Source organism: Chiloscyllium plagiosum, chromosome 22 (assembly GCF_004010195.1).
Source record: "Chiloscyllium plagiosum isolate BGI_BamShark_2017 chromosome 22, ASM401019v2, whole genome shotgun sequence".
NCBI lineage: Eukaryota > Metazoa > Chordata > Chondrichthyes > Orectolobiformes > Hemiscylliidae > Chiloscyllium > Chiloscyllium plagiosum.
Genome location: NC_057731.1, coordinates 50,592,448 through 50,601,615, shown reverse-complemented (window position 1 = coordinate 50,601,615; position 9,168 = coordinate 50,592,448). Strand labels below are relative to the sequence as shown.

The 9,168-nt window shown below is 42.2% G+C and overlaps 1 non-coding gene across 1 annotated transcript; it reads right to left on the bottom strand.

Moving 5' to 3' along the window:
* Positions 1-438: 438 nt before the first annotated feature.
* Positions 439-557, bottom strand: LOC122561426. The gene has a single exon (XR_006315008.1). It is a non-coding gene; the product is annotated as a 5S ribosomal RNA (ribosomal RNA).
* Between the last annotated feature and the right edge of the window lie 8,611 nt (positions 558-9,168).

Here is a 9,168-nt window from a genome sequence, read left to right as displayed (position 1 = left end):
ACATCGTGGGCTGAAGGGCCTGTTCTGTGCTGTACTGTTCTATGTTCTATGTTCTAAAGAGTTGGATAGAGCTCTCAAGGATAGTGGAATCAAGGGTTATGGAGATAAGGCACGAACAGGATACTTATTAAGGATGATCAGCCATGATCATATTGAATGGTGGTGCAGGCTGGAAGGGCAGAATGGCCAACTCCTGCACCTATTGTCTATTGTCCGCCTTTCCTGACTGCCACCCGCAGACAGCGTGCAGCCCCAATCCCTTTCTTTCCGCCTTTCTTGCTGATTTTGGCAGCGCTCCGCTCTCCTCCCCTCCGTGTCTCGTGCCTGCAGGAGACTGATGCCAGGCACAGCAGCAGCAGCAAAAATAACCTGCCGCTCCATTGCCTGGCACAAGACAAGTGCAGAGGGGTGACTTGAGCAGCCACTGCTGGCGGAAAAAGCCTACTGCACCTGGTATTCCCAGGCGGTCTCCCATCCAAGTACTAACCAGGCCTGAGTCTGCTTAGCTTCTGAGATCAGACGAGATCGGGCGTTTTCAGACTAGTATGGCTGTAGGCGCTGGCCCCTGCCTTTTCTCCCTACTTCAAGGCGTGCTGGCCAGCCACATTTTCTTTCTTGCTCTTTCTCTTTATCCCCTTTGGCTTTTTTTTCTCTTTTCTCTTTGCTCTTCCTCCTCCGTGCGTGCTTCCCTCCCTCCGTCCCTCCAGCTGCCTTTCAGGCCAGCCCTTGCCCACCAGGCTCCTGTAGTCTCCCACATCCCCACACAGGCCAACTGCAAGCCCTCCCCCTGCTTCATAGGGCTGCAGCCTGCATTCTCTCATCCTTCCACACTCCTCCACCCCTCCATTTCGGAATGCCGGGCACTGACCAGTGGGGTACCGCACGGATCAGTACTGGGACCGCAGCTTTTTACGATCTATCTTCAGGATATACAAGATGGTATTAGCAATAACATTCGCAAATTTCATCAGCTGGGTGGCAGGGTGAAATGTGATGAGGATGTTAGGAGATTACAGGGTGACCTGGACAGGTTAGGTGAGTGCTCAGATGCATGGCAGATGCACTTTCACGTGGATAAATGGATCCTTATCCACTTTGGTGGCAAGAACAGGAAGGCAGATTACCACCTAAGTGGAATCAATTTAGGTAAAGGGGCAGTACAAAGGGATCTTTGTAGTCAATGAAGGTAAGCATGCAGGTACAGCAGGTAGTGAAGAAGGTTAAATAGCACGCTGGCTTCATAACAAGAGGGATTGAGTATAGAAGCAAAGAGGTTCTTGTGCAGCTGTACAGGGCCCTGGTGAGACCACACCTGGAGTACTGTGTGCAGTTCTGGTCTCCAAATTTGAGGAAAGACATTCTGGCTATTGAGGGAGTGCAGCGTAGGTTCACGAGGTTAATTCTTGGAATGGCGGGATTACCTTACACTGAAAGACTGGAGCGACTGGGCTTGTACACTCTTGAGTTTAGAAGACTGAGAGGGGATCTGATTGAGACATATAAGATTATTAAAGGATTGGACACTCTGGAGGCAGAAAACATGTTTCCGCTGATGGGTGAGTGCCGAACCAGAAGACACAGCTTAAAAATACGGGGTAAACCATTTAGGGCAGAGATGAGGAGAAACTTCTTCACCCAGAGAGTGGTGGCTGTGTGGAAAGCTCTGCCCCAGAGGGCAGTGGAGGCCCAGTCTCTGGATTCATTTAAGAAAGAGTTGGATAGAGCTCTCAAGGATTGTGGAATCAAGGGTTATGGAGATAAGGCAGGAACAGGATACTAATTAAGGATGATCAACCATGATCATATTGAATGGTGGTGCAGGCTCGAAGGGCAGAATGGCCTATTCCTGCACCTATTGTCTATTGTCTATTTCTTTCACAAATTCCATTCTTAAAGGGACTTTCCACCGTTGTGTCTATTACTGCAATTTTCAGATGCATCTCTAAAGTCATTGGTGGCAAACTGCCTCCCTGGAGGACACAATGGCTTAGTGGTTAGCACTGCTCCCTCACAGCACCGGGGAGTTGAGTTTGATTCCACCTCTGGTGACTGTCTGTGTGGAATTTGCACATTCTCCTCGTGTCTGCGTGGGTTTCTTCTAGGTGCTCCAGTTTCCTCCCACAGTCCTAGGATATGCATTTTAGGTGGATTGGTCATGCTAAATTGTCTATAGTCCCCAGGGATGTGCAGGCTAGGTGGATTAGCCATGGGAATTACAGGATTGGGCACGGAGGCTGGGATGCTCTTTGGAGATTTGGTGTGGACTCCATGGGTCAAATGACCTGCTTCAACACTGTAGAGTTTCTATGACTGTTAGTTAAGAACTTAGTCAATGTCTTCAGTCCAGTCCCAATCCATCATCTGGTCTACAATCATTTTTCTTTCTATATCATATGTTATTGTGGATTCGCTAAATCTGGTTGGTATGTCAATGAAGTTTCTTTGTCTCATAAATTCAATGTCTCCCATTCATACAATGTCTTTAATGCTGATGGAAGACTCATTACAAAACATTATAGTGTCTTTCTTTTCTTTTATATTTATTACTGCTATCACTGAACTCTTTTAAGTTTAGTGTACTTAGTTTTCTTCATCCCTGCATTTTGTATAAGGATTTTTAACCTGTAAAAAATAGACAGTCAAACTGTCTATTTGTAGTTCTAAAACAATTAGCCATTTTTTTCCTTTAAGCTTTTATCTCCTGATGCCATTGAAATTTCTTTAATATTTTGTTTAAAGAAGTTAGGTCTTGTTAAATGGATACAATAACTGTAAATCCATTGATGTCTCAAACACTTTTGCCTTTGTCATGTTCCATATCCAGGTTCACTGAGCTATTTTCAATAGACCATCTGCTTAAAACTAAAACTGTCTTCTCAACATCTCCCCTTGCCTGAGGTGTGGTGACCTTTAGGTTAAACTACCACCGGTCATCTTGTCTTGTGAGAGAGCAGCCCAATGGTCTGGGTAGGACTAAGACAACTTGACTTTTAGCTGGATAGCTGGTTTACAATACAGAAATAACAATGACAGCAAGGGTTCAATTCCTGCTGCTGGCTGAGGTGACCATGAAAGACTGTCCTTCTCAACCTCACCCCCACCCCCCACAGCAGAGCTGCAGATACCTTCAGGTTAAATTCACCACCAGTTCTCTTTTTAATTATGGAGTAGAACTATGGTCACTTTACCTTTACAATGGTAATTACACTGAATGCTACATTTGTGCTGATGAAGTGGCTTACCCCTCAGAGTTTGCATGGAATAACCTTGTTTTTATTGACTTTAGTGTGTTGTGATCCCCAAACCTGAAGCAGGTAAATCCCTTAACCTTACTTGGGTCTTTATTATTTAGAGAATTTGGGTTAACCAAGCCACTGAACACACTGTGGAGGTCCATGGAGTATCCAACACAGCATACTTGAATACTTTTGCAACCAAAGCATGAACTACTGAGCTGAAGCTTCTTATGATCAGTACATTTCTTTCTACCTCTCCTCCTTCTGAACCTTTTGTGTGTTTTGTATCATATTCAAACCTTGTTGTTCTATTCAGGACAACTCATTGTATAAATGATGTGTAGAGTTATACCTAATACATCCTCTGACCAGGCATTGCTGGCATTTATTCATCTGTTATTCTCAACATCTGTCATAACTGCTAAAGGTAGCTCCATCATCTTTTTTTTGGTTTTAATCCTTCTTTCATATCGAGACATGGTGGCTAAGTGGTTAGCTGCCTCACAGCATCAAGGACCTAGGTTCAATCTCACTGTTGAGTGACTCTGTGGAGTTTGCATATTACCCCTGTGTCTGGGTGGGCTTCTTCCCACAGTCCAAAGATGTGTAGATTAGGTTGATTGGCCATGCTAAATTGCCCAGAGTGTACAGGGGTGTTATAGTTGTGGTGGATTAGCCATGGGAAATACAGGGATTGGGTGGGATGCTCTTCATGGGGTCAGCGTGGACTTGATGGGCCGAATTGTCTGTTTCCACACTGCAGGGATTCCAGGCTGGATGCACCCATTCCTGATCTGAATGCCATCTACCACTGAATCCTTGCTTTTTTGCTTTAAAGCTGAATGTCCCTCTTGTGCCATGAAAACTGATGCAAATTAATATTTTCCCAGGAACATTTTTCCAACATCTGCTCAAAAGTGTGGACCCTGCTGAAAAATCAAACTCCAATTAATATTTCGCATCTATCCACATTCGACACCCTCAGCACAATGCAGCAATTTAAAGGCAAACATTGAATTAGGAATCACTGTAAATGTTTTTGTAATCGTGCATATAATCTGTTAAATTCCATTATTTAATCTTCTATGGAATCCCCATCCTGCTTTCTAAGTTTAACAAAGTCTGACCATACCTCACAGCATTTAAGTGATCATCTTTCACACAATTTATTTCTAAAAGTGTGAAGAGAATTTCCAAACTTCCTTCAGATTTCATTTTCTGAGTGCCTTGGTTTGAGAGATCCTTTTCACACTTGAACATGCTTCCAATAGGAGGTAACAGTACCTAGGTTGTTTATTTTTGGTAAAGATGTAAATCTGAGTCCATATATTCACTTCATTGTTTCATTTATCATAAGTTCCACTCCACAAAACATTATTGGGAAAATGTCATATCCCAACACTTTGCATTTGGTTTCAGGATTTCTTTCCACAGTAATTTCAATTACAATCTATTTCCCCTTTTGTTAAGACTCACACATAGTTCCTCCCTTACCACTAGTAATCATACAAACCTTTATTAGAGTCAATATGGAAAGAAGGATTGGTGTTGCCCCTTCATCTCACCCACAACCTTCTAGTGGTTAGTTCCAAATATAATTGACAGAGTTTCAAGCCAGAGAGCTAGAGGGTGAAAGTTGCCAGCAATACAGATGCAGGTACTAAGTGAAAATAGAGAGAAAAGAAAACACGGGGAGCAGAATTCCTGTCAGGAATGACCATCAATGCTCTCTACGAAGAAGTCAGTGTTTCTGGTTGGCAGAAAAAGAGATATGAACTCTTGGAAATAATATATGAATTGGCCAAAAAAGTTTAAATCCTGGAAAACTCTGGCAATAGCTTTGTGATATTGAAGAAGTTAGTGTTTTGCCAAAATTTGGCCATGCCATAAACTGACATGTCATCAAGTGGTCAGATGAAAAGGAACTCTGGAAAGCTATATCATCAGGAGTGTTATGATCTAAGAGAGAGAGAGTTTGTGGAACTGTGCCTTGAGAATAACAATTACACATGTAATGTTCAAAAATGAAAGTTGTTGTCAAATAGGATACTTGATCAATCCTGTTTGAATAAAGGACAGGATGTTGTAGAACTATTCTCTATGTAGAGCCACATATCTGCAGGGAGTGAGGCTGGTGCTTTTGGTTACGTAAGAGGGTACCTAAGATGTATTGATTAATTAAAGTGAAATTATACATTTTATTTGAAGTATCATTGGCTTGTTAATTCATGTTGAATTGACGTTGATACTGATTCCTGATAAAGAAAAAAATTACAAATGATCAAGTTATCCCCAACCATTCCTTGCTTCACTGGCTGTAAACTTGTTTAAAAACTCCATGTCTAACATTCACCAGTTGCCTCTCCACAGTCACAGCCCGACTGAGCATTTCCCAGTGTTTTCTGTTGTTATTTAAGAATTCCAACAGCCACAGTCTTTCCTTTAGTTTTAATAGAAAGGAGGGCTATTATTCTGAAGTTATCCATTATGATTTATTGGAGTTCAAAAGATTTTATCTGGAGCTGTCAGTCAAGAGATTGAATGAGTGAGGTTTTGTTCTATTCATTCATAATATGTGAGCACAGCTGACAAGGTCATACCCATCCTTAACTGCCCTTGAGAAGATGTTGCTTTCTTGAATTGCTATAGCTATTGCGACGTAGGAACATTAACAGTGCTACTAAGGGGGAAACTCCTGTGAAGAAATGCCAGCATCATTCCAAGTCAGGATGATGCATAGTTCTGAGGTGAATTACAAGTGGTGTTGTTCTCATGCATCTGCCACCCCTATCCTCCTGTTCAGTAGGAGTCATGGATTTGGCAGATGATGTAGAAGGAACTTTGATGAGTTATTGCACTGCATCTTGTAAATAGTACACACAGCTGCCACTATCTACTGGCAATCAGGTGAACTGCTTTGACTTTATATTTTATGTTTGTTCAGGAAAATGGGCTTTGTTGGCTCAGCTGGCTATCGGCAAATTACCTCAGAGATAATGGTGGTGAGCTGCTTCTTGAATCACTGACATGTAGGGACACCAATAGTACATTTAGGAAGAAAGTTTGACCCAGAGACAGTGAAGGAATAACGATTTACTTCCAAGTTAGGAAGGTACATGAGGTTAGGAAGGTATGCGACTCAAGACTCCACTCACTTCAGTCTGCAAGGGATCCTTGACATGAAAGGCAGTTTCTCTTGTGACACCTCTTGAATTCAGTTTTTTCCACATTTGGGCCAAGGTTGTAATGAGGTCTTGAGTCAAATAGCACTGATAGATCATCGTGAATAGGTTAGTAGGGTACACATGTTAGTTGAGCACTGTTGATGAAATTTTCACAACTTTATCGATGATCGAAAATAGACTGCTGGGACAGTAATTGGCAGGGACCATAGTTTTATTTTTCTGTATTCAGCTATTTCTTGATATCAGATGGAGTGAAGCAAATTGGCAGAAAACTGATATCTTTGATTCTGGGGACTTTAGGTGGAGCCTGAGATGGATCATTATGACTCGACGTGTCTGGCTGCTGCAGCTTCTCAAATGCTTCAGCATTGACTTTTGTCCTGATGTGCTGAGCTCCCCAGCCCAGTGAATGATCCCTAATGAAAGGTGGAGTGCAATGTTATGGGGGTCGGCAGCTCTTCTGTACCTCATGCCTGTATCCAAAGCTGGCATTTAGTCTGAGCCTGGATAGGACCCACTGTTGTGATAACACCTGCATATGATTATTTGTGTACAAATCCTTGAGCCATCCAAAATAGTTTGGTGCTTGTTTCAATTGCAAAGAAAATAGCAGCTTCTGATTTTGAATAAATAACTGGCAAGTCAGAGGATTCTCAGTTACTTTTCTCATTATCCTTACTCTCTACCAGCAGTAATCCTTGATGCTTCTATCATAAAAACAAAAGATGCTGGAGAATCTCAGCAGGTCTGGCAGTCTCCATGGAGATAGAAGCAGATTCAATATTTAGAGTCAAGTGACTCCTCAGTGCTGAAGAGGACTCGTTTGAATTGAACTGTTTACTGTTCCACTTTGCTGAGATTCTCCAGCACGGTTTGTTCTTTATTTTGTATCTACAGAATCTGCATTATTTTATATATTATACCGCTCTCTGTGGAAAAGCAAGTTGCATTTATAATGGATCCTGACATAATAAAACATTTCAAAATGCCTCACAGGTACATTTTCATTCATTGAACTGCATCATGAGATTGTAGAACAGGTGGACTGAAACGTTGGTCAAGGAGATAGATTTTAAGCATGTCTTAAAGCAGTGGAGAGAGCTGGGTGGGTAAACTGGATAAGGGAAAGATTTTCAGAGTTAGGGCCCTAGACAGCTGAAGGCACACACACACACACACACCCATACGGGTTGGTATGGCAACTGTTCTGCCCAAAACAAGAAGACATTACAGAGAGTTGTGAACACAGCCCATCCATTGACACCATCTATACTTCCTGCTGCCTCAGGAAAGCAGCCAACATAATCAAAAGCATTTACCACCCCAATTATACTCTTTTCCACCCTCTTCAGCAGGGCAGAAAATGCAAAGGTTTGCAACAGATTCAAGAACAGCTTCTTCCTCACTGTTATCAGACTTTTGAACAGACCTCTCACATATTAGAGTTGATCTTTCTCTGAATCTTCTCTGTAGCTGTAACACGGTACTCTGCATCTTCTTCTATTACCTTGATGTACTTCTGTAAGGTATGATTTGCCTGGATAGCACACAAAACAGTACTTTTCACTGTGTTTCAGTATGTGTGGCAATAATCAAAGCAAATCAAGGAAGGGTGGAAATCAGGAATGTGATCAAGTCCAGAAGTGGGAAGCATTTTTGGACAGGTATATAATGCTGGAAGTTGTTATACTTACTCTAATGTAATAAAGTCAGATCATCGATCTGTGATTGGTGTGATCACATAACTGTAAAGTGGAATTACTTTGAACGAGCACTGCAAAGCTGAGACAAACCCCACATATGCAAGGCAATGGTGTGATGACAAATGCACATTTGTTCTCAGATGTATATTTCTGCCACAATTCAAAACCAAGTCTGCCTTTCCTCTATGCAGCACCAACAAATAAATAGTCCTGTTATGTTCTGTTGTTAATGATAAAATGGAACCTGTAGGTAGAGTTGCACACTCAAAATCATTGTCTGCCACCTTGTCAGTGTCTTTATTTTACAGCAATTATTTTAGAAGCACTATGAAATCAAATTCTCAAGATTATGAGTGGTCTAACCTACTGATGCAACATCTTGTTAAAGGAACTTTAAGCACAATATCTGCTGTTGGCTTAATATGTAAGTATATGAAATTGTTCTGTCATTTTTTAACAAGACTGTTTAAGAAAGGTGGTAAGGACAAGCCAGGGAATATAGACCAGTGAGCCAGACCTCGGTGGTGGGCAAGTTGTTGGAGGAATTCCTGAGGGACAGGATGTACATGTATTTGGAAAGGCAAGGACTGATTCGGGATAGTCAACATGGCTTTGTGCGTGGGAAATCATGTCTCACAAACTTCAGTAAGGCATTCGACAAGGTTCCGCATGGGAGACTGATTAGCAAGGTTAGATCTCATGGAATTCTGGATTAGTGGTGCTGGAAGAGCACAGCAGTTCAGGCAGGATCTGAGGAGTAGTAAAATCTACGTTTCGGGCAAAAGCCTTTTATCAGGATGAAGCCTGAAACGTCGATTTTACTGCTCCTTGGATGCTGCCTGAACTGCTGTGCTCTTCCAGCACCATTAATCCAGAATCTGGTTTCCAGCATCTGCAGTCATTGTTTTTACCTAGATCTCATGGAATACAGGGAGAACTAGCCATTTGGATACACAACTGGCTCAAAGGTAGAAGACAGAGGGTGGTGGTGGAGGGTTGTTTTTCAGACTGGAGGCCTGTGACCAGTGGAGTGCCACAAGGATC